This window comes from Puma concolor, chromosome C2 (genome assembly GCF_028749965.1).
Source record: "Puma concolor isolate L17-30 chromosome C2, mPumCon1.1.hap2, whole genome shotgun sequence".
NCBI lineage: Eukaryota > Metazoa > Chordata > Mammalia > Carnivora > Felidae > Puma > Puma concolor.
The window spans coordinates 115,059,884-115,086,440 of NC_141675.1; the positions used below are offsets into that span (position 1 = coordinate 115,059,884).

At 33.8% G+C, this 26,557-nt stretch overlaps 1 protein-coding gene across 4 annotated transcripts in view; it reads right to left on the reverse strand.

Moving 5' to 3' along the window:
• EPHA6 (EPH receptor A6) overlaps positions 1-26,557 on the reverse strand; it is an 889,565-nt gene that overhangs the window by 786,765 nt on the left and 76,243 nt on the right. The window contains exon 1 of one of the 4 annotated variants that reach the window (XM_086675670.1): positions 1,588-1,669. The exons of the other annotated variants lie outside the window; for them this stretch is intronic. The gene's annotated coding sequence lies outside the window, so the exon portion shown is untranslated. Of the gene's footprint in view, positions 1-1,587; positions 1,670-26,557 lie in introns of those variants that run through there. 4 annotated transcript variants of the gene reach the window in all.

Genomic DNA, 26,557 nt, shown 5'->3' on the forward strand with positions numbered 1-26,557 from the left:
TCCTGTGTTTGTAGAATAAAATAGAAATTGTTATGTAAATAAGGCTAAATTGGCCTTTGGAATGAAAATATACATAAACATGTAATACACACTAATAGAAAAGAAAACTAAACAAAGTTAACTCATTTGTTTGAATGGTACCGAACTTTGACATTTTCTCACAGTTGATTATCTCAGGATATACTGTAAATTATTTCATTACGCTGTATCAGACATATGACCTTAGGGAGGGACTACTGGGTATCTTAAAATCAATTATAAAATAACCATTAATTACAGAAAGTCAAAAACATAAAATATCCCTGTATATTCTCTTGAAACTGACATCTTTTACTGAATATAAAAGATATAAAAATTGAAACTATTAATGCCAATAAAAGATTATATATCAATGTAAACAAAAAATGAAAAAATAAGTAATAATTATAAAACAACAGCAGGAGAAAAATATCAAAATATTTTCCCCTTGTTATCAAAAATAGGTAAAGGTCTAGAAATAGCTGCAAGATACCAGAAGCTAATTAATCTTATTTGCAACTATTCCATATTCATAATGAAAAGATAACTTGAATAAAAAGAAGTAAAATAAACATCTTTTCTGGAGAGTATGTAATAAAGAACACCTGTAACAGTTCCTTGAACACAAGAGGTGCACAATGTTAATAAGGAAATAAGGTAAAATATTTAAGTGGTCAATCCTAAAATCTTGGCATTCAAGGTATTTATAGTAAAAGTCTCAAGGAAATGCTAAACATATTTTAATAAATTATACATAATAGAAATCACAGGAATGCAAGTCATTTGTCATTTTATTACTATTTTTACTTTACTTCTACAGATCTTTTAATTATCACCTTCCTTGATATTTCATCAAGAGTAAGATAAGTAGCAAGAAGTCTTATTTGTAAACCCAACCAAGGTATCTTAATTTCCTCAGTGTTCTTTCTTCCTTTGTTGCCTACCACTCCTACCAGGAATCCAGGAATCATTTATCTGGAATCTCAGTGTCCTACAAATCTAGACCTAATAATCTTATCCTTTCTCTTATCAGTATTCTTCCCATGTCCTGGTCTCTGTTTATTTCCAGTCTCTATTTCCAGTGATCCAAATTCTGCATGACCTTTCTGTACTCTAAACTTTCTAGAGAAAAATATATCTTGAAACTCCTTACTTCCTAACTCAATGGTTGTCCTAAGCCAGCTACTGTAAAAAGTTTGCTGCTACTTTGTAGTCTGAGAGACCACAAGAAGTAGCATAGAAAATTACGACAAAGAACAAACTAGAAATTGTAAACAAAGGTGCAAAGACACAAAGATATTAAAAAAATAAAAAAAGAAAGAAAGAAAGAAAGGAAGAAAGATATAACAGGGCACAAAGGCACATGTCATGATAGGATGTGTGAATGGAAATAGCTTTGATATGAGTTCCCTTGTGATCAGAGTGTTCAAGATACTCAGTGGGTAAACAAGTGAGACAAGAGGATCTTGATGCATTGTGAAGCAGATGTTAGAGCATGAGGAATAGGATCCAGGAATAAAGAAACTGAGTACCAAGGAAGACAAAAGCCTGGGATTCAGTGAAACTTACCAAAGATGGCTGACACGTGACCCACTTCACATACAGTGTTGGTCAGAACAGAGTAGAAATCTGAGACTGCAGGATCTGCAGAAATAAAAGTAAAAACAAAAAGAGAGAGCAAGAGAAAGTAGGGGGAATGGAAGTTATACTGCCTGCCACTTCTCTCTCTTGCAGCTTTGCTTAGCAATTTCTTGGTAAGTGAATCTGGACAATTTAGCTTTTATTAAAAAAAGGGGGGGGAGAAAAATAACATTGGGGGGGCAATTCTCTGGGATTTCTCAGTATTATTTGTACTCAGCTGACCTATCATACTCAGATTTTATAAGATGTAGTTTTAAGTTTTGAACTACTAATCTGTGTATGTGTGTGTGTGTGTGTGTGTGTGTGTGTGTGTGTGTGTGTGTGTGAGAGAAAGAGAGAGAGAGAGAGAGAAGGAGAGAGAGAGAGTGCACACACACATTCCTACATAGGTTAGGTATATATTTACAATATTATTCTAATTAAAACATATTAAATATGAGATTCTATAAACCGTAAGTAATCTATGATAAAAGTAACCCTTGCAGACTACAATTTACTATATTTAAAAGATCCATATATGGTAACTTAAAACCAGTTTCGCTTCTCTAGCATTTGTAGAGACTGTCACTCTTGGTGATTCCTATAATAGTAAGTAAAACCTGATAAGAATAATTAATAGTCTTATTTCCTACATGTTACAAGTTTTTCTAAGCTATAAGTCTTTCTACAAGTGACAAAGCATGTCAGGTATTTCAGTTCAAGTATATTTACCATTCTTGAACCCAGTGTTCACAGAACTATAAAATACTTAATTTGGTTTAGATAACGTTAATAACTTTTAATTTATTTATTTTCTTTGTAGAAAGATATGATAATATTCCATATGATTTTTTTAAATCTGTATTTTCATCCTTAATTAGATGCATTCAGGCCTCTATGCTCAGACTAATAATTGTGAACATTAAAATTGTAATTAAAAATTTAAACACAGAAAGAACTTTCCATATCCTATTTAAAATAGTTTTCAAATAATTTTACAACTAAATATTCCTATAAAATTATTCACAGAACAGGAAAGATCTTAAGACCTTGAAGTTCTTAATAGACCCAAGTCACCATAAAACATCTGTGATTTAGTGAAACTATTTGTACTATCATAAATATTAATGTACTTTGAATTCTAAAGCCATTTTTCTTCGTTCTCTTAGAAATGTTAAATAACTAGGCAATTAACATCTTGAAGCACATGTCACATGTACTTTTTGCGTTCCCTAGTCAAGATTCTCATAAATGGTAATACTAGGTAAGAATGTTACTGATTTTATGGTTTGTGGTATGTATCTATTTTCCAATATATACAGTGATATTAGCCTGAACAAGAACACTAGTTTTAATGCTTTTTTTGTCAGTGTTATTGTCTGTTTACAACTTTAATTTGACAAGTAAAATATTATCGTTTTCATGTATTGTGTGAGCTAATTGTATTTGGCAGAAATTTCATGAATATCATCATCCTGTACATCAAATTTAGAAGTATTGCCAATGCTGGAATCCTGGCAAATATCTACAAATTTCTATCATGCGTTCTAAGAGGAGTCTCTCAAAGAGAGGTCCATAGAATATGAGTCAAATGAGCTGTCATAAATGCAGGGGGGAGGGGAATGATATCTTTGTCCTCAACTCCTACAATTCATGCCCTTGCTCCATTTGCACTAGTTATACCAGCTCCCATATTTTTCCTTACACTTGTCAATCATCCAAACTTGAAAGGGTTTGCACTAGAAGATACCTCTCCCAAGAACAGTCTTCCTTCTGATGTCCACATGGCTCACCATCCTTTTTTTTTTTTAAAGAGTTTTGCTCAAATATTATCAGGGAGATCTTCCCCAACTTCAGCACCATTTCACTAACAGTCTTCACTCTTCTGTCATTACTTTATTTCTTCTTAGCACAAATCACAACTTTACATCATAGTAACTTACACATGCAATTATTTCCTTTCTCTCTTGGCTTAAATATAAGCACCAAGGAGGCACAGGTTTTGTCTGTTTTGCTAATTTTTGAGTCTTCAGTGTTTAAAACACATCTGACATACAGAAAATGTTCAATATCTATTTGTTAAATTAATATAATTAGCACATGAAGTGGCAGTTTCCCAGAATCAATTGCTGCCTAACTTCCAGTTGGATCTTGTCAGTGAGAGACACTGATGGGAGATCCATCAGTGGATGGAAGCAGGAAAGCAGGAAAAAAAGGCATTGTTGCTCCCCTAGTCTACTTCTAGCTCTGGCAGCAGAGGAGGGGTAGTCCTGCAGCCCTTAGCAGGACAGCCTCACTGGCTCTGGCAACAGGCAATGCAGCAGCATCAACTGAGATGTGGACACCAGCCACTTCATAGATGAATGCCAAGAGCTTGGGCCGGATTGTGCTTGCCAAAATTCTGCCAGTATGGGTAGATGTGTGACTCCTGGCTTGCTGAAAAATGGAGAGTCAGCACTTTGAACAGCAGAAGCAGCCACAGGAGCTCTCTGTCATCGGACTCTGGATAATCACTTATTTTTGCCCCTTCAGTACCAGGGGTTTTCCATCTTTTACTCCTCTAGTCCTTCTAATATGTTTGTAAACCATTTCCTGTTTTAATTTCTGTGTTGAAATTAATTAGAGAGGTTTTTGTGTTCCTACAAGACAAGATTAGCCCATTGCTTTAAAAATAACTTTCTGCCAAATACCTGCTCAATTTAACAGCAAGTGTGCCCATATTTCCCATACAGCAATCCCAGAAGGTGCTAAACAATGCCAAGAGGTTTCCACTGCCCTAGCTCTTTCCATGGTCTTTTCCCATCTTTTGTCTTTCTTATTGGTAATATAATACTCTGACATATTAAATTAGCAATAAGTTTTGTGATGTTGGCATAATCATCCCACTCTCCATAGGAAATACAGTGATGTCTTTTAAGTTTTCATACATATTTACTTGTAACTACAACAAATAAAAAATACTTTCTAGGATACCTACTTTACACTTAAAGGAACTAGAAAAAGAACAACAAAGAAGACCTAAAATCAGCAGAAGGAAACAATAAAGATTACAGCATATATAAATAATACGGAAACTAAAACAAAAACCAAAACCAATAGAATAGATCAATGAAGCCAGGAGCTGAATATTTGAAAAAAAATCAATAACATTAATAAACCTCTAGCCAGGTTTATCAACAAAAAAGAGAAATGACTCATAAATAAAATCACAAATGAGAGAGGAGAAATTAACAACCAACACCACAGAAATACAATAACAGAATATTATGAAAACCTATATGCCAACAAATTGACCTACATGAAATGGATAAATTTTTAGAAACATGAAACCTACCAAAACTGAAAAAGGAAGAAATAGAAAATTTGAACAGATCAATCACCAACTAAGAAATTACATCCAGTAATCAAATAACTCCCAAGAAACATCCAGGACCAGATGGTTTCACAGGTGAATTCTACAAAACATTTAAAGAAGAGTTAATACCTATTCTTCTCAAACTAGTCCAAAAGAAAAGGAAGTAAAACTTTCAAATTCATTCTATGAGACCAGCATTATCCTGACACCAAAACGAGATAAAGATACCGCTAAAAAAGAGAAGCATAGGACAATATATCTGATGAACACACGTGTACAAATCCTCAACAAGATGCTAGCAAACCAGATACAACAATACATTAAAAAAAAAATCACCCACCAAGATGAAGTGAGATTTATTCCTGGGGTTTCAAGTGTGGTTCAGTATGTGCAAATCAATCAACATGATACATCACATCAATAACAGAAAGGATAATAACCATATGATCATTTCAACAGATGCAGAAAAAGCATTTGACAAAGCACAAAATCCATTCATTATAAAAACCTTCAGCAAAATAGCTTTAGAGGGAACATAGTTCAACATAATAAAGGCCATATATGAAAATCCTACAGCTAAAATCAATGACCTTAATGGGAAAACACAGGGCTTTTCCCTATGATCAGGAACAAGACAAGGATGTCCACTCTCATCATACCTTTTCAACATAGTACTAGAAGTCCTAGCCACAGCAACCAGACAACAAAAAGAAATAAAAGGCATCCAAATTGGTAAGGAAGAAGTAAAACTTTCACTATTTGCAGATGACATGATACTGTATACAGAAAACCCAAAAGATTCCATCAAAAAGTGCTGGAACTGATAAATGAACCCAGTAAAGTCACAGGATACAAAATCAATGTACAGAAATCTGTTACATTTCTATACACCAATAATGAAGTAGCAGAAGGAGAAATTAACAAAACAATCCTATTTACAATTGCACCAAAAATAATAAGATACTAGGAATAAACCCAAGTGAAAGATTTGTACTCTGAAAACTACAAAACATTGATGAAAGAAATTAAAGATTACACAAAGAAATAGACATTCCATGCTCATGTACTGGAAGAACAAATATTATTAAAATGTCTACACTACCCAAAGAAATCTACACGTTTAATGTGATTACTATCAAAATACCAATAGCAGTTTTCACAGGATGAGAACAAACAATCTTAAAATTTGTATGGGACCACAAAAGACACCAAATAACTAAAGCAATCTTTTTTCTTTTAAACTTTTTAAGTTCCATTTTCTTTTTTTTTTTTTTAATGTTTATTTATTTCTGAGACAGAGAGAGACAGAACATGAATAGGGGAGGGTCAGAGAGAGAGGGAGACACAGAATCCAAAGCAGGCTCCAGGCTCCGAGCTGTCAGCACAGAGCCTGACACATAACGCAGGGCTCGAACTCACAAACCATGAGATCATGACCTGAGCCGAAGTCGGTCGCTCAACCGATTGAGCTACCCAGGCACCCCATAACTAAAGCAATCTTAAAACAGAAAAGCAAAGCTGGAGGCATCACGATTCTGGACTTCAAGTTATATTACAAAACTGCAGTAATCAGGGGTGCCTGGGTGGCTTAGTCAGTTAAGCGTCCAACTTCAGCTCAGGTCATGCTCCCGTGGTTCATGGGTTTGGGCTCTGCATCGAGCTCTGTGCTGACAGCTCAGATCCTGGAGCCTGCTTTGGTTCTGTGTCTCCCTCTCTCTCTGCCCCTCCCCAGCTTGTGTTCTGTCTCTCTAAAATAAACAAGCATTAAAAAAAAATTTTTTTAACTGTAATAATCAAACCACTTTGGTACTGTTACAAAAACAGACACATAGCCAATAGAACAAAATAAAAAACCCAGAAATACACCTACAACTATATGGTCAATTAATCTTTGACAAAGCAGAAAGGAATATCCAATGGGAAAAAGTCAGTCTCTTCAACAAATGGTATTGGGAAAACTTAACAGGAAAATGTAAAATAAAACTGGACCACTTTCTTACACCATACACAAACAAGCTCAAAATGGATCAAAGACCTGAATGTGAGACCTGAGGTTTCTTAGGGAAACAAAAGCAAAAATAGACTATTGGGACTACATCAAAATAAAAAGCTTCTGTAAGAAAACAACAAAACTAAAAGGCAACCTTCAGAATGGAAGTTGAGATTTGCAAATGACATACCTGATAAAAGGTCAGACAACTCAACACCCAAAAATGCAAGTAATCCAATTTAAAATGGGCAGAAGATACGAACAGAGATTTCTCTAAAGAAGACATACAAATGGCCAACAGACACATGAAAAGGTAGATGTTCAGCATTACTCAACATCAGAGGAATACAAATCAAAACTACAAATTGATATCACCTCACACATGTCAGAACAGCTACAATCAACAACACAAGAAACAACAGGTTTTGGTGAGGATGTGGAAAAAGGAGAACCTTCGTTCACTGTTGGTGGGAATGCAAACTGGTGTAGCCACTGTGGGAAACTGTATGGAGCGGCATCAAAAATTTAAAAATAGAACTACCCTATGATCCAGCAATCATTCTACTGGGTATTTACCTATATAATTCAAAAACACGAATTCAAAGGCTACCCCTATGTTTACAGCAGCATTATTTTCAATAGCTAAGATATAGAAGCAGACAAGTGTCATTTGATTGATAAACTGATAAAGAAGATGTGGTATATTATATACTCAATGGAGTATTATTCAGCCATAAAAAATAACGAAAGCTTTCCATTTGCAATAACACAGATGGAACTAAACAGTATTATGTTAAGCAAAATAAGTCAGTCAGAGAAAGACAAATGCCATATAATTTCATTCATATATGGAAATTAGGAAACAAAATAAATGGGCAAAGGGGAAAAAAAGAGAGAAAGAGACAAACCAAGGAACAGACTCTTAACTCTAGAGAACAAACTGATGGTTACCACAAGGAATGTGGTTGGGAGGACTGGTTAAACAGGTGATGGGGATTAAGGGGTGCACTTATTGTGATAAGCACTGGGTGATGTATGGAATTGTTACTCAGTATATCGCACACACGGAACTAATATTACACTGCATGTTAACTAACTGGAATTAAAATTAAAATTAACAATATGCCCTCCAGGACAATGTTCAAACTTTTTTTGGTACTTTTTAATCTTCATATTTAATAGATGTTTGGCAGAATAGACACATTAAATGAGTGATTAGTGGAAATGATTGTATATAAAAATAATTTATAATACCACCATTTCTATGACTCGTTGGAAGTTGAGTAATGATTACTTGAAACTCTTCAAAATCATAATTATACTTGTAGACTCTGAGCCAAAAAATGAAGCATGATCTGGCCTCCCTGTTCTCCTTGGCAATATGAATTTTGTAACATACTCCCCTCTACTGTTTTTCCTTTAGGAACAGGACACCATTCTCATCCATTTGGCAACAAAGGAAGGCTGTTTTTGTTCCCTCAATGTGAGTTTAAGTTACAAATCATGTGACTTTATTTTTATTCTGTTATGACCACTAAAATTTTAATAACTGTCCCTTTTTAGAAACTCATTTTCCTTGCTTCATATAAAAGCATAAAAATGAATGTGATATAAAAAATAAAAATTAATGTGAATATCATGTATAATTCTACTTTTTTACAAAAGGGTATAGAGTAAATAAATGTCATCTTCTACCAGAGTCCTCTTAATCCGATTCTAAATCTGGGAGGTAACTGGGACTGCCGCAATATAACCAACTGGAAATCACTCACCAAGTATTTATGATTGTATGTATACTGTGCATACATATAGTGCCAATAATTTTTGTAGGTACTTTTTCAAGATTAAAAATAAGGTAGTGTTATAGACATAGTCCTGTAATAGCTTTTTTCATTTAATCATATATATATATATACACACACACACACGTGATGTGTGTGTGTCTATATATATACGTGTGTGTGTGTATGTGTATGTGTGTGTGTGTCATGGCTATCCTCAGAAGCCTGCAGATATGTATCTATTTTCTTCTTTGACTGCCAATATATGTTCTATTTCCTCATTAGCATACTCAAATATTTAGGCCTGCTGCAAGCCTCATGAAAATAATTGGGTTAACGGTGTCCATGACAGAGAACTTCAGAATCTCTTAGCTGATGGGAGTCTCATGAATTAATAAAAACTGTCCTGTCTTACTGAACGCCTCATTTTCCATGAGTTTTAGCCTCTCCTAATATGCTGCCTCTAAGCAACAAATGTCATAATTCATGCAAAAGAAATAACATTAGTTCTTTTTTTACTCCCAGGCAAATGTGTAGTTAGAATCAACACTGATCACCACTTCCTATTTAGCCAGGCACTTGAGTTTATCTTCAACCTGTGACCTGTTATATCAATGCATTTTGGGTCGAAGATTCAGAATGTGGAAATCCAAGGATATTCCAGTTTTTTCCATTTTGCTCACACAAACACTGTAGGTTTTGCATAATGGCTACAGGACTCAGTAATGATGCCATTAATCACTTGTTCTTTCAAATGTTTCCTCATGTCCTCCCTCTCATAACAGGCAATTCTCTGAAATCAGTCTTTGAAGGGCCACGACTGACAGAGATGAATAGGATGCTTAATCGCAGTGGCACATGCCAGAGCCTATTCCTGTGGCAAAAATATGCCATGTAAAGCTTTTTAGTAACATTCTATATATAATAAACAATCTCTAAAAACTAAACATCTCTTTCCATGATTGTTATTACAGCTGTATTCCGTATTCCTCAAAAGCCTCATCTCTTTCCTTCTCCAATTCTTCTTTTCTTATGTTTACTGTATTCACTATCTTCTTCCTTCTTCCTCTGTTTTGATTTTTTTTTTGCTTTTTCTTATACCTGAACACTGAAAAACATATCCCTGAAATATCTATCTTTTCACATATCTGTATTATAAGTAAGACTCAACAGATGAATTTACATAACTCAATTTGAAGTTATTTAAAATCGAGGATCCTAAAAAGAAAATTCTGATCCTTCTCTGCAAAAAAGGTATCACCAGGATTAAGGTGTTTTAAAAAAAATTAAGTCTTCTTCAGAATATTTACAATGACAATCTAATGATATTCAATACCATTTAATTTCATTTGCAGTAATCCAAGTACCTGGGATAAAAAAGACGTGTACACAAGAATAATATGTAATATGTTACATGTTAAATTTTAAATTAAACAGACAGTAGCTTTTATGTTTTCCTCCAATTACATACGTCATTTTACCCGTCTAGGGAGTTATGCAAAACAGGGAGCACCAATTTGCACAGTCTTCTTACTGAATTAATACCTTTCTCCTCCTTAGTTCAATGACTATGAAACATTAGCCATGACTGGGAGAAACTATGTTTGATCATGATTTTTTTTTTCCATGTTGAGGCATGTGAGAGACACAATTATTCCAATTACCGATAAAGAGATCAGTAAGTTGGTAAATAGCTAACAGGACTGTATGCACTGTTTATAACTACTGTTCTAGAGTAATTATTGATAGTGTTCACTTCATTTAAAAAAAAAAAACAGTTTGCATATTAATTTACTTCAACTGCCACTGATTCATAGTATAGAGCAGACCAAAGTCTGACAATGGGAAGCACCTGAAAAACCATTACAAGTAAACAGAAAATGATTATATATTTCCATAATTTCATAAACTTTTTCAAGATCTATATAAGGGCTGTTGGAGACCATATCTAAATTGAAAATTAAGATTATTTCCTGAAATTACAAAAAAAAATTTGCAAATTTCTCAAATCCCTTTGTTTCTTCTATTGTCCATATTGTATTTAACAGTGCTTCTTCAGATTTCACTAAAGACAGGCTCCTCCATGGCAACAGGACTCTGCTTATAAAGAAATATTAAAAGACAGAAGACACAGGGCAATTATTCTACCAGCACATAACTATCAAACATTTTTAGCATCTCAACTACTTCTCAATGAGAATGAGTTTATTCAAAATGTCAGATGTTAACCTCAAAGAAACAGGTACTGAACAACTGTACTGACTTCATATTGAATTAATCTATGTATCTGTCACATTGTTTTACTTTAAATCATGAGTATATCTTTTATACCACTGTGAAAATTAATATGCTGACACAGAGTGGGTTGAATAGTGCCCCCCCACCTTACAATTCCATCTAGAACTTGTAAATATGACCTTATTTTGAAACAGAGATATAATTTTTGAAGATGTAATCAAGTTAAGATCAAAATGTGTAACAACAGACCAAAATCCAATGACTGGTGTCCTTGTAAGAAGACACACACAGAGGGAAGAGAGCCATGTGAATACAGAGGCAGAAAGCGGAGAAATGCAGCTACAAGCCAAGGGATGCCAAGGATTGCTGGAAAACACCAGAAGCTTAGAAGACACAAGCAAGGATGTTTTCCTAGAGTCTTCAGAGGGAATGTGATATTGTCAATACCTTGATTTTAGACTTCTTGTCTCTAGAACCATGAGAAAATAAAATAAGTTCCTGTTGTTTTAAGCCAACCAGTTGGTGGAAATTTGTCACAAAAATCCTAGGAAATGAATACATGATATGACATATGCTATGATATATAGTAATAATTCCTATTTAGGTTGTACTTTTAACTAGTCATAACTGGGTAATAAAATTGACTAATAATTTACATGTCTTACATGTAAAAATAAAGATACATTGGTCATACATATTATTTAAGTAACTTAAATTCTGGCAATAGAAGAATACTTCGAAGCTTTGAGTGATTACTCTGAATCCCTAGATGAGATAGTTGGTAAGTGAGGGTTAGGAGATGGAAGGCAGGAAAGTATTGCTGCGGTTGGGAAAACTATACTTCTCTACCGTTCATGCAATGACAGATTTCTTCTATCAGCTATCTTTTTCCAGTTTCAATATAAATCTATGTCTTATCCTTAGTATGGCTCCCAATAACAATATTTAAGTCACATTTCAAATATTAAATACATAGACACATTTAATTACTTTAATATTAAAAATAGTTTGTATAGTGAATATAAAACAGTAACATATGGAAAGTCAGCATTTCATTTCTAGGCACTGTGCTAGTTAAAGGTTAAATTTCAATTATGTACCATTAGTTTCAACAGATGTTTTCTTTCTTTAGCAAAATTTCATTCCAAACGGGTAAATAAACCAACGCTGATTTCTTAAAACCCAAGTAATGTGTAAAACTTTATAAAACTAACAATTTCTATTTTCATTTGCTTTAGGTTTTGAAGTATTATGGTTTTAGGGTTAAAAATTATGCATTGAGGGGAAAACATTTTGCCTTGAGAACTGCCTAACACTAAGTGGAAGCACTGGCTAATTCACCAAGGAAGACTAGTTCATTGCCCCATGCTATACTTTCCAATGGCAAAGGGAGAAATTGTCAAATCACATGTACTGAAATGCCAAAATTTGTTGTGAAGATGTATTTTTTTTTAAAGTGGGCTTCACCTCCAACATGGAACTCAACACTGGGCATGAACTCATGACCCTGAGATCAAGACCTGAGCTGAAATCAAGAGTCCAACACTTAACCAACTGAGCCATCCAGACACCCCTGTCATGAAGATTTCTATTACATTATTCACATTGTCAGTCAGGTCACTAACAAAAAAACTTGCGAATTTTGGAACCCATTTTGAAAAATTCTTACATAAAGGAAGTCACTGAACTACATTTTAATTTTAATTGGCATTCCTCTCCCTTTACTTTGCTGTTCTTTCCAAATATGTAGCTACATTAGAATTTGATTATGTTTGTTAACATCTACTCAGAGATAAATGACACATTTAGTTACATATAGAAGGAAAAGGCTACAAAAGAGCATGTTTTGAAGACACTGACTGAAGGCTGCTTTTCTAGACAGACAGTGAGTCTGTGAAGAGAAGAGCCAGTCCAGGACTAAGACTACAGAAAGATGCACTTCTAGTTGAATAACATCCTCTCTGCCTCCTAGGTATAAACCTGAAGAACCAGAAGCAAAGAGTAGCTTATCTTCTTTCTTTATCCAGTGTGATCTTGTTCTAGCACCTACCAAGATCTACTTGAAAGCAAATAAGATAATGAGTAAATAGATGCCATAAGAAATTTAGTCTGCTAATAAACACATACCAAAATCACTACTCAGCATCAAAGAATGCTAATAAACAGAGAGAGAAAATTCACCTGAAGCTAAATATAAAACACATAAAATAGGTAATTGGCATTGGATGGAACCGGTGTTTGTAAAAAACTTCGTTTTTGGTATCTGTAGAGACCCTATTGGGGAATGACAATAAAATATATTTCTAAAAATCATACTATTTTGTTATTACAATAAAACTGTAACAATTATTTGTATATGACATTTTTCCCTGAAATACTATGAGAGCTATTGAGAGAAATAGCTATTATAATTTTGAAGTGTTTTTTTAATGAGTAACAAGATAAAGGACAGAAATATTGTTCACACTTAAAAAATAAATAATCTTGAATGCCTTTCAGACAAAGGGCTGGTTCTAAAATTTTGTATAGATAACTTGCATTTAAAACCTATTCAACCTTAATAGATAAATGAAAAGTTTACAAAACACTAACAGGTATATATAAGGTCCTTCATTCAACAGGTGAGTGAAAGTTAACTTTTGTTATGTTGAATTTCTGGTCAGGTGATGTCATAACCCCTTGCTTTGATAATCCATTTCTATTCAACATAGAGAAGTCATAAATAAAATATAAAACTAGATAATCAAAATTACCATAGCCAAGGTAAAAACCAGGTAAGAAGTCCTTGGAAGAAAAAGTGAACAAAGATGCAAAGTATTAGGGAGACCTGATGCCACAGTGCTGCTGACATCTTGATGTGAAAACAAGTACTTGTGCCTGGTAGTTTTAACTCTTTGTCCTCAGAGGGCAAAGAACTAAAAATCATTTACATGAGGCTGAAGACAGAGGAGGCTTATTGCTTCAAGATTGACTTTTTACACTATTTCACTGCCCACTTCAACTTAGGATAGGAAGCTAAAACCAAACACACATGGTTGCTGAGCAATATGCAGGCCCAGCTTGGCAACAAAGGAGTGACCCAAACTGAAGAAATCTAATGCTAGGGATTAGTGAATAGAATCATAATGAGACAAAGTTAACATGGATAAAAATAGATTCAGGGGCGCCTGGGTCGCTCAGTCAGTTAGGTGTCCAACTGCTGATTGAGCTCAGGTCATGATCTCACAATTCCCGTGTGTCAGGCTCTACGCTGACAGTATGGAGCCTGCTTGGGATTCTCTCTCTCCCTCTCTGCCCCTCCCTGACTCTAGAAAGAAAGAGAAAGAGAAAGTAAAAGAGAAGAAAGAAAGAAAAGAAAGAAAGAAAGAAAGAAAGGAAGGAAGGAAGGAAGGAAGGAAGGAAGGAAGGAAGGAAGAAAGAAAGAAAGAAAGAAAGAAAGAAAGAAAGAAAGAAAGAAAGAAAATAGGTTAATATAGTCTGAAAAAAATTATAAATATATTTAAGATGTCAATGATATAAATGTTGGAATAATTTCCATTATAAGAAGATAAAAATAAACGTAGGGGTAGACAAAAAGAGAGTGAAAAGAAATAAAAAGAGAGGATTACAAAAAGAATCATAATTATGCACAGATTCACACATATATTTATTGCTATGAAATCAGGGGAAAGGCTACCCACTTGACTTGACAAAATGATTAAAATAGTGAAATATATATAGAAACATATCCTGGTTTACTTACAAGAAGAGAAAAGCATTTAAAATTGTGAAAGACCTGCTAAGAAATAGAAGGGATTGAAAGGTTCTAGTATTCGTCCTATGACAATAAAATAGAATACCTGAGATCATAGTTGTGAATTTTCTTCAAGAGGATTAAAAATAACTTTAAAAAAAACCCATGAGTCTTCAAATTAAAAGTAAATTCTGAGAATGAGAGGATGTTACAGAGAAATAATGTTCAACAATTACTCCATGCACTTCCCTACATAGCTTACTCCCATTGAAATTAGCTGAGGGCGTGCAGCTAGTTCTGGTGAATGCACTCTAAGAAGGAATAGGTCAAATTTGGGCCAAAGCTATGATGCAGGCAGAATAGGGGTACCCTTCTATGATGTACCATCTATTTGAGATCATTTGCTATAGTTACTCAAATGTGAAACTGACTTAAGCCTAAATGTTTAGAAGAAAATGTTGTTTTCAAATAAATGATATACCTGGCAATGAGCAAGGCTTCACAGCTCTAAAGCCATTTGTGAGTCTTTAAAACTACACCATAGACTATGAAACCTGTGCATCCCCCAAGACATCTCAGTTGTGGTTGTGGATGAGAAAAAACTTGATCAAGGGTAGAACCAGAGTCACAGAACGAAACAAACCAGGGAGTTTCTCCTAGGGAACAGAACCAAGTGTATGGGTAAATGTACAGACCCATGTCATCATCTCTATATCAAAAACAGAATATTAGCAGCATCTCAGAAGACATTCTTTTTCCTTCTTTCAGTCACTACTATCCTGAATTTTAATATTATAGTTTGCCTATTTTGAATCTATATATGCATGGAATCACACAGTATATACTCCTTGGTTTCCAGTTTCTTTCACTCAACATTATATTTATGAGTTTCATCCATCCTGTTGCATGAAGACATAGTTTGTTCATTTTCAGTGCTTTGTAATATTGCCTTTGGGGTGTAGACCACTATTTATTTATTTTATTCTTGAATGACATTCATTCATTCATGTCTCTTGGTGAACATGTTATGCAATTCTACTGCATTTATTTATTTATTTATTTTTTTTTAATTTTTTTTTCCAACGTTTATTTATTTTTGGGACAGAGAGAGACAGAGCATGAACGGGGGAGGGGCAGAGAGAGAGGGAGACACAGAATCGGAAACAGGCTCCAGGCTCTGAGCCATCAGCCCAGAGCCTGATGCGGGGCTCGAACTCCCGGACCGCGAGATTGTGACCTGGCTGAAGTCGGCCGCTTAACCGACTGCGCCACCCAGGCGCCCCTCTACTGCATTTATATCCAGAGGTAAGGTGGTAGGAAATGGGAGTGTTAAGAATTACTAGAAATTGCCAAACAGTTCTCCAGAGTATTGACAATGATTTTCACACTCCCCAGTAGTGTATGAGTCCAAATCCTTTCTAAAACCTGACTTTTAAAAAACTTTAGCCATTCTGTTATGTATATATTAAAAACTCATTATGTTATTATTCCAACATTTCTATTATAACAGCGAAAATATAAAAAAGTTCAAAGAACTTTACAATGAACATCCATATATCCACCACTTTGATACTTTAACCTTCTACTATATCTTTTTATGTTTAATTTTTTTAAGTTTATTTTTATTTATTTTGAAAGAGAGATAGACAGCAAGCAGGGGAGGGGCAAAGAGAGAGGGAGACAGAATCCCAAGCAGGCTCCACACTGTCAGTGCAGAGCCTGATGTAGGACTCAAACTCACAAATCGAGAGATCATGACCTGAGCCAAAGTCAAGAATCAGATGCTTAATCAACTGAGCCACCCAGGTGTCCCAACATTCTACTATACCTTTTTAAAATCACCTATCAATCCCTCTATCATCTCAAGTTTTATATTCTGATGCATTTTGAAGAAATTGAGCTCATTTTCATAGGTCTATTGATTATTTGGCTATCTTCTTTCTCTAATACTCATTCAATTCTTTTGCATAGTTTTCTTTCCTGTCAACTGTCTTCTCATTGGTTTGTAAGAAGTTTTTTTTTAATATATATTCTGCAGATGAATCCTTTGTCTGGTGGCTGTACTACAGATACCTTCTTCCAATCTAAGTTGTCCTTTCCTATTGTTGATGGTTTCTTTCAATAACAAAAGGTCTTAATATAGATCAATTTACATTTCTGTGTTTGTTCATTAAATTTGGAGTCATGTTTAATAAATATTTTCCCATTTGAAACTTATAAGTATTTTCTTTGGAAAGCTTTATAATTTTATCTTTCACATCTAGAACTCCAATCCATTTTTTATGTATTACGTGAAGGGTCAAGATACATTATTTTCCCATATAGTTTTTCAATTGACCCCAGAACACTTTTTGAAAACATATTACTGCAATGTCACCTGATTACAAATCAGGTAACCTAATATATGGTGTCTATTTTTAAATTTTCTAGTCTGTTCTATTAGTCAATTTGTCTATACTTGCACCAATATCATACTGCATTAATTACTACACATTATAATCAGTTTAGATGTTTTATGCTATAAATGTCTCAATATTTTGTTTTATTATCCAGATTTCCTTGGTTATTCTTTGATTTTGTAAAAAAATTTAGAATTGGCTTATCAATTTTCACATAAACACACACACACAAAACTAAATGGAAAATAACAAGAGTTGATGAGGAGATGGAGGAACTAGAACCCTTCTAATATCACATATGAGAATGCAAAATGGTTCACCCAGTGTGGAAAACAGTTTGGGAGTTCCACAAAAAGTTAAACATAAAATTCCATTGCTAAGTATACACCCTACATAATTGAAAACAGGTATTCATATACATGTATATGCATAGCAGAACTATTAACAATAACTAAAAGGGAGAAACAGCTTAAATGTCCATCAGTGGAGGAATGAATAAACAAACTGTAGCATACACATACAAGAATTATTATTCAGCCATAACAAGAAATGAAGTACTGGTACATGCTGCATAGATGAAGCTCATGAATGAAACTCAGAAACATTACACTAAATTAAAGAAGCTAGACACAAAGGGTCACACATGGTATGATTCCATTTATATGAAGTATCCAAAAGAGGTAAATCCATAGAGATAGAAAGCAGATTGCTTATTGCCAGGTGCTGAGGGAAAGGAAGCACAGGGAGGAACTGCTTAATGAATATGGGGCTTCCTTTTAGGAGGATGAAAATGTTTTGGAGCTAGGTAGAAGTGATAGTTCCACAATACTGTGGTGGTTACACTGAATAATTCACTTTAAGAGGGTTAATTTTATGTCAATTTCACCTCAGTTTTTTTAAAGGAAAAAAACAAAAACTAGATGAAGTATTTATTTTGATTGAAATCATTAAGTCTATAAGGCAATTTGAGAGAATTCACTAATATATAATAGTGTTTTGTCTACTCCATGCACATTTATACTTTCCATTTCTGTACGTCTTTATTTTCTTTAAAGACTATTTGTGGTTTCAAATGCAAAGTGTCCCTGCATATAATTTCTCGGATTTGTTTCTGAATATCTGTAGTTTTTGATGTTATTAAAAATGATACTTTAAAATATTTATTTTTTGATGATAGTATACAAAAATAAAAGTAATTTTTTAATGTTTATTTATTTTTGAGAGAGAGACAGAGACAGAGAGGCATGAGAGGCGGAGGGGCAGAGAGAGAAGGAGACAGAGAATCCAAAACAGGCTCCAAGCTCTGAGCTGTCAGCACAGAGCCCGACAACATGGGGCTCACACTCACAGAGTGCAAGATCATGACCTTAGCCGGAATCAGAGGCCCAACTGACTGAGCCACCCAGGAGCCCCAAAAGTAATTTTTATATGTTGACCTTGTATCCATTATTATACTCATTGATTTTTACCCCCATTTCTTTTACAAAAGCTAACGCTAGAAATGGATCATTAATGAAATAAGGAATTATGAATAGCACACTTTAAGCACAATATTTATAGTTTTCATCCAAGGAAAGTTTTATCTGCATTTTAGATTTTCACTGAAACGATAAAAACATAGTCTTACAAAGCCTTAAACCCAAGGGTAGATAATACCTCAGAATAAAATAAAGCACAACATTAATAACATATTAAGTGCCCTGTAAGTGAAGTTTTATGAAGTATGTTTTTCTGTAATAATACTAATACACACTCAAAAATAATAAATCAATTTATTCAGTTCCCTTAGACTAATCTGTGTACTAGAAATTAATGATACTAAGGATCAATTAATAACAAGGTAGACAATATTTGTGAAGGTTAACTTTATGTTTTTTATCATTCATATTTTATTCCTACTCTCTAGTAAAGGATTATAATTGATTTGGGTCTTAGAGATATCAAATCTTAAAAAGCTACTGGAAAGCATCATTGAATATCATGTAAGGGATAAACCATTACTGGACTGATATAAACCTTTATATATCTAGACAGACAAATCATAGCCAGAATACATACGATAATATTTAATGGCATTAGATCACAATAGCTTTAGCAGCCATATGCACAATATTACGACCCTAAAACTAACCTGTTAAGTCCCTGTTCCTGATTTGAAGCTTTCTAACTACTCTGCCCACATTCAACAAAGTGATCTTTTCAAAATATAAGTCTGCTTACTACATTCCAATAAATTTACATTGAGATAAGATAATTAGATTGCATACCTTGCTATGGCCTACAAGGCCTTGTTTGTTAATAATGCTCCTAGCCTCTTTTACCTTCTTTCTCTTCTTGCTTGACTTACTCTTTGCTTCTTTTTGCTTAACCTGTATCCTTCCTTTCCTCCCTCCTTCTCTCTCTTTCTCTCTTTCTGATCTCTACCCACAAGGACCTTCATTAATTTAGTCTCACATGCCTTGCAAATTCTGTTTCCACTTTCTGAGAAGTGCTTTCTTTCCTTCTTTCTCCTGCCAGCATATGCTTACCCTCTGTCTCCTCTCCACTGTCCCTTAAGAAAGTGTTTTCCGATTTTTCTGATCAGATTAAGTTCCTTATTATAAAGTCCAGTGGCATCTCTCCTTCATAAAACTTATACTTATCACATTTTGAGTTTTACACTTATCATATTATATGATTATTTCATTAATGTCTATCTGCTTCCAAAACAAGGACCAAATTTTCCTTATTATTTTAGTCTTATAGCCAACAATATAGCTTATAATAAATAGTTGCTAAATGGATGGATAGATGGATAAAAAGATAAATTAATGACTGTTGAATAAACACTGACAATTATTTTTTCTCTCTGAATCACAATGTCAATCATTTGCATCAAGGCAGTCTTTCTTATTTTTTATATAAATTAATAGGTAACATCTCTTAGAGATGTAATAAAACCAGATTCTTAGTCTTCCTCTTTCTAAGCTCAGGAAGCATATAACAAAATTTTAAGGTATTTTCCTATATACATATAACATATGTTGATTTTATATACCAACTCTGGATTACAGAGGTAACGAAGTCATTTTATGATTGTTGGGAAAATATCAATATTAAATCACACTATTGATAAAATTACGCATTAATTAAGTTGAAGCATAAATAAATACGTATTTATTACATGTTTTCTTTTTTAATAATAAAAGAAAGGTACACCTATTATAGAGAATTCTCAAAAAACATATAATAAGAACAAAAAAAACAAACCACCCATATTCTCATGACCTAGAGAAACATATTCTTAGTGTTTTTATTTCCTTTCATGTTTTTTTTTTGTTCTAGCACTAACAGTTTAAAATAAAGACCAAATTTTTTTTCTTTATTTCACTCAGTATTATATAAGACAACATTCCAATGTTATTTAAGTCTACAATGTAAATACAAGTTTAATGGTTGTATAGTAGGCAACATCCTGGCATGTGATCTCATCCTCAAGTTCAGCTTGAGTGAGGTTCAAGATGGCTGTAAAACTCTAGATATCATATCTGCATTCTAGATAGCAAAAGGGGATGTATCTATTAAAAAGATTTGACCTCTAGTTGATAGAGCTCATTTTAAGCAGACATCCTACACAAAACATCTCCATTTACATCTCATTGGCTAAAACATAATGTTTTGGTCACAACTGGCTGCAAAATACAGTAGACACTTTAGGGTTTCTTTAGTTAGACACACTGCTGCCTTAAAAGGTTCTATTAATGAGAGAGAAAAAGGAGAATGGATATTACATGACAACTAGTAGTTTACTCCATTCAACTAAAATCCATTTTCTCTTCTTCCCAGATTAATTTATACTTTCTCTTCCTCTATAGTTGGGTATAATAATGTGAACGGGTTGTAGCCAATGAAATATGAGGGAATATACTATGTGCCACTTCTGAACTTTTAAAAAGGACTATCCTCTCCATGGAGAAGAGAAGGAGGAACTCATGACAACAACTAAAGAATACTCACTTTAGACTCTTACATAGGGAGAATAATATTCTTTTGTGCTTGAAATTATATATTTGGGTTTTATCTGTAATATAATTGACATTACCTGAACACTAGCAATACAATTTACCAACCAAACAAGGATCCAACCAAACAAAACAAACAAACAACCAAAACAAACAACCAAACAAAAATGAATAGGACACAATTAATAATTATTCTAGGACAACAAAAATAAACCAGGACTATTCCAGGCAAACCATTAATCCAAACAACTAGTCCAGTGTTCATAAATAGAAATAAAAAATAACTATTGTATGTTTTCTGTACCTACTTCTTTACTGTAAGACCTAAAATGTGGATATTTCTCAGAGCAATTCTCATTAGGAACCATGAAGAAATCCCTTTTAATGTGCATCAGAAAGTACTGCATTTAAGGAAAGCATATAATTTGATTAAATGAATAAAATTATTAAATTGAGCAATCTAAATCAACAATACAGATTCAATTTTACCTCTCCAAATGTGGTCTATAGAATGAACTAACATTCAAAGGATAAAATGTGTGCGTGTGTGTGTGTGTATTTTTAAATCCTAGTTTCATGCTTTTATTTGAAAGACTTTTTAAATTATGTTGAAATATTTTGATATTTATTGCTACCTAATTATGGGAGAGATGAAGACTAAGTCAAGTGTTACATTTATGGGCACAACAGGTTTTGCTTTCCTAAGATAAAACAAAGTTAAAGCATATTAAACACCTATTTTGCTTACTATGATACATTAGTTCAAAATACTAATTGCACGGAATACAGATTACAAAAACCTATTTAACATTTAATGCTGACCTATGCTTTTTGAAGCTTGACTGGTTAACATAAATTTTCTAAAATTTGCAGTCCATCTATCAACCATTAAAAATCCATATGTTCTATTTTTTATCTTCCTCTTTAATAACAAAGTGCAGGATTAATATCCATCTGGGGTTAATACTTCCCAGACGTGATTCAGATCATCAACTGTTCTAAACCAGTCATTAATTCTTTGAAAGTGTATTATGCCTTGACTGGGGTTGCTTAAATACCTTTTAAGCTCTTTTATAGTCTTTATTTCATAGGTAAGTATCTTTCCCACCCACCTTTCAACTTACTTTTAATGTAAAAAAAATTAATGATGAGAAAATGGATTGGATTGCCTAAAATATAAAAATGAGAATAAATATATAAACCATTCTGCCTATACTCAAGACCAATGCTAAATAAGAACTCAGTTCAATTATCACAAGCATTTAGTCTTTTCTTCATAGCTGATTCAGCCCAAAGGTAATATCAAACTGTTCCAGTTCCAGTGAGAGTTGTAATACCAATATCTTATCTAAGATATCTTAACCAATAACTTATATAAAATAATTTGTTACTTGTATATCTATGTAGCTATTCAACCAACTTTTACTGAACATCTGTCAAAGGTCAGTCACTATACTGCCTAATTGATACAGGTGACACATGCAATCCATTCCTTTGAGAGTTCACAATCTTGTAGGAGGCAGACATTTAAATTTTGTGAAATAAATGCTATGATATGTATTGAGTTTTGGGTATCCCAAAAAAAGGAGTTTCCTAAAATTCAACTTTCTGCAGTAATAAGTCTACACAGAAAAGATGGAAAATCTTCTTTGCTTTAAAATCCAACAGGAAAAAAGCCAGAGAAGATAAGGGTTGACAAGAGAACGTTCCATATAAACTCAATAGCATAGTCTTACACAAAAGTAACAGAAAGTTACATAGAAGAAACTAAAAAAGTCTCTTTTAAAAAAAAGCTGGAAAATGGGTGTGGCTAAAGGGCAGAGAACATCAGAAGGTGAAAAGTGAGAAGCAGCTGTGGGTCATGGGGCAAATGGTAGATAAGGGGAATAGGGATTAAACAGGAACAAGATTTGATCTTCAGTTTTCAGATTAGTCTGGCCACAGGATAAAGGATGGGTTTGAAAGGTTGGTGGAAGGGGCTGGAGAAAAACCTAAAGCAAGAGGATAATTTAAAACATAACCATGCTGATTTGGAGGAGGTGATGAGGAACCAAATTGATGCGGTAATGATAGAGAATGATCTGAAAGAGCTTCAAGGAGGTAGAACAACAGGATTTGGAGACTGGAGGTGGGGTTTAAGAATGAGTCAATCACTTAAAATGCAAACAAGATTATAAGAATATCTGGCTGACTATATTTCATCTAGTTGTTAAGTATTTTACTAATAATCCCTTAGAGTTCATAAGAGAATTTAGCATTTGTATGTGCTTGCTTTGGATTTAGATGTAGACTCTTTTGTTTATAAATGAAATGGGTTTTTTAAAGTTTATTTATTTTGAGAGAGAGAGAGACAGAGAGACAGAGACAGAGATAACTTGTATGTGTGTGCATGCAGGTAGGAAGACAGACAGAAAGGGAAAGAATCCCAAGCAGGCTCTGTGCTCAGAACAGAGTCCAACGTGAGCACAAATCGAACCATAAGACCATGACCTTAGCTGAAATCAAGAGTCGGATGCTTAACTGACTGAGCCACCAGGGGCTCCTAAATGAAACGGTTTATAAATAGCTTGAATTATTCTGGTTAAAACAATTAGAACTTTTTCATAAAACCAGAAACTGAGTTTAAATTATATAATATGGGAGTTATTTTAAAAGAACAACTGTAAACTTCTGTTGGAACTAGGAGACTAGAAGTTAAAGCTTTCTAAGTAATAGTGTAAAAAAGAAAGAGAATAAAGGAAAGATTATGTTATATAAATCAAAGGTAACTGGCTTAAAGTGACCCATACCATTATATATATATATATATATATATATATATATATATATATATATATATATATATATATATATATATGCATGCTTATGGGAAGACACCAACAAGAATATACAATAAAAAACCGCAGAGATACTGGAAAAATGAATTGCATACATACTTATTTTCAGCTGCCCAGAGAATATGAAGCTAATTATATATTCACAGATCAGTAAATACTTCACATCTGATTTCCCAAATCATTACTATCTGCTTTACTCTTACTTCTCTTCCTCACCATAGAATTAGTTTCATCACTACTCAATACATGTTCTTTCAACTGGTAAAAACTAAGGAAGCAATCCACATATTTACTTATTTTGGAGAGGATGCTACTATATAGGAAGGAATAGTCTGATATAGTTCACAGAAAAGTGCCACAAATCACAGTTGCTCAGCATTATGAACGATAGTCCAATTATGGAAAGAGCTCAAATGTCCAACAACTGATGAATGGATAAATAAGTTGTGGTATGTACACACACACACACACACACACACACACACACACACACACACACACACAGTAGAATATTACTTAGACATAATAAAAGAATGAAATCTTGTCATTTCTGTAGTAATGTGGATGGTGCCAGAGACTATTATGCTAAGCAACATAACTCAGTCAGGGACAGACAAATGCCATATGTTTTCACTTACATGTGGAATTTAAGCAACAAAACAGATGAACATAGCGGGGAAAAAAGAAAGGAAAACAAGAAAAAAGACTTAACTACAGAGAACAAACTGAGGGTTGCTGGAGGGGAGGTGGGCAGGGGCATGGGTTAAATGGGTGATGACTATTAATGAGGGTACTTGGTATGATGAGCACTGGGTGTGTATGTAAGTGATGAATCACTAAATTCTACACTTGAAACTAATATTACACTGTATGTAAATGAACTGTAATTTAAATAAAAACTTAGAAAAAACCCCAAAAAATATCACAGTGGCTCAGATATTAAATATTTGGAAATTTATGGACTCTAATAAGCTATGCATATTTATTCACCTGTTTCCTCGCATTGCCCACATGCAGGGGAGGTCATTTACCCAAGCACAAGTTGATAAAAGAGGGCCTGTAGCTGGGGTAATTCATATTCCTGTGTTCTCTTCAAGGAAATTCTACCTTCCATGGATTTTATGTTTCCTGGTTGGCCTTAAAACAGGCTCTGATATATGGAATACAGTGCCTTTCCAAACAGTTTAATTGTAATATAAGACTCTTTTATTACAAAAATCATTTTGCCATTATAAAAATTATTATAGTAATGTAATTACTATGTTCACTTACAGCTTTTATTTAGACATGAATGACCTGAATCACTATTTTCCTAATTGCTTCAGAATAAATTTCCTAATAGTAATTCACTATATTTAACAGATAAGATCACATATCTTGTATCATCTTGGATTATTCAAACCCTAAAGATCATCTAAGTCACAACGTGCAAAAAATACATATATGGTATTTGAAATTAATATTTGACATCTCAGAAACAAAGTTTTCTAACCTCTAATTGTCATAACTAGTATAAAATACAACTTAATATCCAATAGCAATTTTTTTCTACTAGCATTAAGTTTCTTCTTTTTGTTACAGTGTACTTCACTGTTGAAAAGAAGTTTGATTTTGAGTATTGGTGTGCCTATATCTATGTCCACTACAACTTTGTAACAAAGATCTGATCTACTATGTTTTACAAGTAGCCAAAAAAGAGTGGGAGAAAAAAACTGGGAAAATCAAAACTTTCATTTTCTTGCTAAAATTATTACTATGAATAAAAATAAATAGTTAAAATCTTCCGGGTGAGTTGATGGGGTGATTAAAAATCAAGTTGTTTCAGGGCATCTGGGTGGCTCAGTCAGTTAAGCATCTGACTTCAGCTCAGGTCATGATCTCGTGGTTTGTGAGTTCCAGCCCTGCATCAGGCTCTGTGCAGACAGCTCAGAGCCTAGAGCCTGCACCCAATTCTGTCTCTCCCTCTGTCTCTGCCCGTCCCCAATTCACTCTCGCTCTCTCTCTCTAAAAAGTAAATAAACATTAAAAAACTTAAAAATCAAGCTCTTTCCATCAACAATAAGTACTTTTTAAATGTTTACGTATTTTGAGGGAGGGAGGGAGGGAGGGAGGGAGAGAGAGAGAGAGAGAACGAGCACAGACAAGAGGCAGAGAGACAGGGAGAGAGAGAATCCCAAGCCCTCTCCAGGCTGTACACGCAGAGCCCGATGCAGGGCTCAATCTCACAGATCATGACCTGGGCCGAAATCAAGAGTCAGACACTTAACCAACTGAGCCATGCAGGCACCCCAACATTAAGTATGTATAATATTGAATATAAATCAAATAATACCTTACGGACTTATTATTATGAAATGTTACCTTTCAACTATCAGGATTTATTCAGGTATAAGTACTGTTAATAATCAGTATGTGGCTACCCAAACAAGTCATGTATCTTTTCAATTACAGTATCAAAATTAAAAACCACATAGCTATTACATTTTAAGTAGTATCAAATATAATTAATAAAGCTCAAAGGAAACAATATGTCTTTAATCATGAAATTTCTTTTCTATATTATGAAAAGTCTTTTACTTTTCTGG